At 35.4% G+C, this 5,631-nt stretch overlaps 1 pseudogene; it reads left to right on the top strand.

Moving 5' to 3' along the window:
- The first annotated feature begins 4,041 nt into the window (after positions 1-4,041).
- LOC149193601 (BTB/POZ domain-containing protein At1g30440 pseudogene) lies at positions 4,042-5,142 on the top strand (annotated as a pseudogene).
- Positions 5,143-5,631: the final 489 nt, after the last annotated feature.

The raw sequence follows: 5,631 nt of genomic DNA, 5'->3' as shown, positions 1-5,631 counted from the left end.
ATTAATTTATATTTTAACTACTTCAAGAGAAACCACAGTGGTTGCTTTAGTTGATCTGCAAAGTCATTTCCTTCCAATTATTTTCCTTTTCTTTTTGAAATTGGGCAAAATTTAATTGGACATCAAAGTTATGAAGCTTATAAAATTGTTGTTGTCTCAAAGTAGGATGCCAAGAGGCTTTGTTCCGTTAGGGGCTTGGAACAAAATTCAGCACAAAAAAAAATCGTCCTTTTAGTGGTTGGCCTCACTTAGGTCAGTTATATTGTTTGCGTAACGAACTGTTATTTTGTCATTCGTTTCACATTTTTGTAGCATTTTATGCTACCTTCGAACAATTTTTTTCTTATATATTCATGATTTGTCCACCTTGTTAGATTTCCTTTTCCAAAATCCTGTTTATATAGTCACTTTCTCTATTTCCTATTTTAATATGGTTGTTTCCTTCATTTTTGGTAGAAATTTTATTGTTCAATTCTTTTTTTCAAAGTTTTATCATAGAATGATATAAGCTTTTTCCCCGAATTGCTCATTGTCCATTTTATTTTTCATCTTCTATGCCTTTAGAAAATGTTTTCAAACATTCAAATCATATTGTAGGAAGGCATGGTAAATGGCTAGCATAGGTATCTTGTTGTCATGAATGATTGATTTACAATTTGGAGGCTTTCAGACTATCTTTTGGATTTTCTATAAAGGTTAGTCAAGTGGATGCCACCTTTATGTTGTGGTTGTCTTGCCATATAACTTAGACTATTTAAATAGAGTTGAAACAGTTGGCTACCGTAGATGTATCTGGAACAACACTTGAGTAGTGTCTTGTATTATAAACTTCTCAAACTAGATGTAAGGAAATGGGAGGCTTCAGTATTATTTTGTGTTTTGTGTCATTATAGCCAATTGGATGCCACCTTATTTGGTGGGTACTTGTCTAAATTGAGTTGAAACAGTTGGTAATGTTTGGTATTACAAACTTCTCAAACAGGATGTAAGAAATTGGGTTTAATGAAGCTATTGTATATCTGACATTGCATCTTTCATCTTATTTGTTGATTCCTGAGATATACTCTTACATCTATTACGTTTTACTAGATCCTTTGGATCCAATCATCTACCTTCGAGATTAGTGTTAACTTTACAGGTTACCCAACACATGAAAATTGCATACTCTTATGTATGAAGTTATGTGATATGAGCTAGACTGGAGATCCTCTTCCATAGGAAGGTAGGTGATATGAGCTAGAGTGGATTGTTGTGTGTCATTGTAAAATATTATCAATACATGATGTTCCTATCAACCCACAAGTCAAATTTGTGAGATTTTCCTTGTGTGTAAATTAGATAGATCAAAGAAAAAGGTTTCATTTTGAAACAACTTGCACATACAGTGAGCTACTTAGGCTGATTCTATTATTAATGATTTTTGTGTGGTTACCCAAATGACCTATGGTTAGGATTCTACTCTACACCTCTATGAATGTATTCATTTCAAGGTCCCTATTCAACCCATATTATAATAATTAATAGCAAAGATAATCATGAGAATTTTAGTGAGTAATGTACATTCAGCCTTTCCTTTTACTATTCTAGGGACATGTTGTATTGAAACAGAGGTAACGCATTGAAAGCATTGTAATATTATCTTTGATTCAACCCTTATTGTAATAATTAACTATGAAGGCAATCATGAGAATCTTGAAGTTAGTGAATAATGTATCTTCAGTCTTTCAGGAGGATATAAAGGGTAGAGCCTGAGATCTTAGCAAGGACTAGTGGCACTAGGTAGGTGAATGCAAAATATGTATTAATTGCCTACATGCTACAACAAGGCAAAAACAATAGAGCCTTCACGCCTATGCTCTTCAAAGGCCAGCCGACCATTTGAGTGAGCACGCTTCCATCTCCTCACTTAACCAACAGTTAACCAGCATAGTTTACTTTGGAACTATCTGATACGAATTATGAATTAAGAGGCTTGGGAGGTCTGTGAGGCTAACCATGTCGGCATTCATGATGCTCCACTTAGTGGAAATTACTGGGCCCCAACTAGGAGATCCAAAAAATTTGCAGGAACCTCCCCCACAATAATCCAAAAGCTGCAAAGGGTGGGCGACATCCTGGTGGACATTCTGAACCTGAATACGCTTGGGCACTACTGGAAATTCGTCAGACAACCTCTTTGGGGATGTTTTATGAGTAAGTCCTAGAAATTCCTCAGACATCCTCTTTGGGGATTTTTTATGAGTAAGTTCCTAAAGACTCCATTCTCATCATTGGGGACTCTCTCACCATTATGAACTAGATAAAGGCGGAGTGTTCTCTTGACTTCCTTTGTGAAATTGGAAGCAGCTTAGCTTCAAGTCCAATTTTTTGGAGGTTATATTTTAGCACGTTTACAATGAGTATATTCCAGCACGTTTACAATGAATAAAATAGGGAAGCAGATATTCTTTCCAAATGTGGTCTCTCTATGTCCTAGTTTTTTGTTTTTTTAAATGTTTTTAGATGGTAGTGGTAGTGCTATGGGTTCGTGAGTTATAACACCCTTCCAGCTACTTTTATTTTTTTTGGCTCTCTCGGGCGTCCTTCAATTAAATATTTGATCATTGTTTTCCTCTGTTATATGTCTATTCACACATCAATTGGAGAGGGGTTCAAACCCTTAATTAGATTATTTTTTCCTTCTATTTTATGTGTATTTTTGTGATGTATTTTCGATTGGATCCAATTAGAAAAGATGAATCTCATATCAGTACGTATTTCATCGAAATTTTCTTTTTAATCACGATCAATCCTATCTTCTTACAGTCATATACTTGCATAAAACCAAGGAATGTAATGTCAGTGTTAACACTTTTATGAGACATGATTATACTCTTTCCTGGATACTGAATATATGCATATGAAAAGAAATATACACCATTTATGTTTATTCACTAACCTTAGAAAATGTAGCATTTCTATTCTTTACCAATGGCAAGTAGTTGCATTTTTTATTCATTCCAATCAAGAGCATCTATACATTTTACTGGTTCGAAAACATAGTTGAAAATAAGGATGTATCAGGTGGGTAAGTGTAGTGGAAGGTTATAGACTGTAATGTTCATTTCCAAGCGAAGCCTTAAAATTCAGTCTTAGCCTGAGCTTGAATTCCTTTGCCATCCCCAAGGCAAGCCTGCTATTATTGTTTTCATAATTTAACACAATATGAGCACAGGTGCAATGGTAACATCATTTGATAGGAAGAATACTCACAGGAGTTGTTCTTTAGATAACAACTCCATGGGCAAAATGTAATTTATTATTGATATCAATGTGTGCAAATTTGGGTAAACACTGGAAAATCATGATTTTATTATATGAATACATGAATTGATGTTTTAAAATTATTTATTTGATTAAAGAAATCAACTTTTTTAGAAGTTGTCAACCCATTTGTTGATAAGTAGCCTAAAGTTTCACCTGGTCCAGATTCACCAAACTCATGTAATTCATATGTTTTTCCAAGTTTTGCACAAGTGGACTACCTAGTGATATCGTGATCGAAGTGGGTGCAATGTCTTTCCATTTACACAAGGTTCAATTTATTTTCTGGCTTCACCATAGCGCTTTTGGGAGTTAAAAAAAAAGAAAAAAGAAAAATAAGTGAATCATTAATTCGCACAAAGTTTGATTAGTTGCTCTAGAAGCTAGATTTTCGAACAATTTCCTGCTAGTGATGCAAGGTTTGATTTAATTTTGCTTTCAAAACCAAACTTTTAGGCCATATTCATACATGATACATCTATGTAAGTTTTAATTAATTTCCTGGTTTGAAGTTATATTATTTAGGTTGCGGGCTTTAGTTCATCAGTTTTGATATATTATTTGGTTTCACAAAAAAAAATCGGTAATTCTTCTAGTTGCAGATTTATGATTGATGGCCCTAGATCCTTGATTAAAAGTATACTTCAATATGCACATTTTGTATAAATTTTATTGATACCCCTTTGCTATTTTTCATATTGCCACATCTAGCTTTTTTTAATCTGAGATTAATTAATTATGGATTGGAATCTATCTTGGCAATTCCAGTTTCCTCTGATGTCAAGGAGTGGGAAGTTGGAAAAGCTCATAGCAGAGTATAAGGAAGATGAAATCTGCTGCCTCTCTTTGTCAGACATTCCTGGAGGGCCTGAGACTTTTGAACTTGCTGCCAAATTTTTCTATGGTATGAAATTGGAGATCACACCCCATAATGTGGCTGCCTTGCAATGTATTGCTAATTATTTGGAAAATACAGAGGAGTACGGGGAAGGAAATTTATTAACAAAAGCTGAAGGATTTCTTGACCAAGTGGCACTTCGGAGCTGGAAGGACTATGTACAAGCCTTGCAGAGTTGTGATGGATTTATTCAGAAAGCAGAAGAGCTACAAATAGTGAGGAAATGTGTGGATTCTCTTGCAATGAAGGCCTGTACTGATCCCAACCTTATTGGATGGCCTACGCAAGAGCAAGAGGGGTTGCATAGTCTAGGTGGTAGTATTCTCTGGAATGGTATTAGCATAGGGGCAAGACATAGGCATCCTCAATCAGATTGGTGGTATGAAGACATTGCAGTCCTCAGCCTGCCACTGTTCAAGCTTTTAATCTCTGCAATGGAGGAGAAAGTAATACGAGCAGAAAATATTGCAGGAGCCCTTGTATATTATGCTAAGAAGTCCATCCCAGGACTCACTAGGAGACAGGCAGGAAATGCAAACTCGGGTCTGCCCTTGGGATCTGCTCCTTTTGAGTTTGTGCTTTTCCTCTGCCTCACAATATACACAGCGACCAAGCTTCCTAGTGTGGTAGATCTGCTTGTTCCCAACAAGGCCAATCTTTACAAACTGCAGAATGAGATCAGGGCATGGCCCATGTATCTGCCAAATATGGCAGAACTGCAGGCAGAATTGAGGATGTCTTTGCCTAACTGGGTTGGAAATTGTATTCCAGGAAACTTCTCACAATCCAATCAAACCGAGCATTGCATACTTGTAAGTTATTACTTTCTTACTCTTACATTTTCAGTAGAAAATTGGAAATTGTATTTGGCACTGTGGCTTTTCAAGTTGATTCAATGTTATTTCAATCTTAGACTTCCAGGATTTTGTAAGAATGCATAGATCTCAGTGTGCATGTGTTTGTGTGTCCTTGCAGATTCACTACTTACAATAGCCCATAGAGTTTGGTATAATTGTCTGTAGAAATACACATACAGTGATATGATATGATCTTAAAATGTATAATTACAGAGTGCATGATCCCTCAGCGATTAAAACTTTGATGAGTAACATTCATATGTGTCTACATAGGTATTTACAATTCTAAATATCACTTGATTTTGTTCTAGACCCTCACTGCTAAGTTGCTAACTCACTATGAACTGGAAATCCTAAACATCATCTAACAGTTATCTTCCTACACCTCCATTTGGACCGAAGAATTTATATAATAAGATTCTTAGTTTTCCAATTTGATTTTGGTTACAACAACTACGAATTCTATACCTATCATTTCCATGATGATTGTGTTTCCCATTACATAAAGGCTTTGTTGATTGAGTCCACTGAATGAGCCAAGTTCATGTTAGAGTCTATTCTCAAATTTACTAT

This window comes from Pinus tabuliformis, chromosome 2_2 (assembly GCF_031772625.1).
Source record: "Pinus tabuliformis cultivar Carrire ecotype Pingquan chromosome 2_2, CPIR1, whole genome shotgun sequence".
NCBI lineage: Eukaryota > Viridiplantae > Streptophyta > Pinopsida > Pinales > Pinaceae > Pinus > Pinus tabuliformis.
The sequence above is the reverse complement of the archived record's forward strand: the minus strand, read 5'-3'. Positions and strand labels throughout refer to the sequence as shown.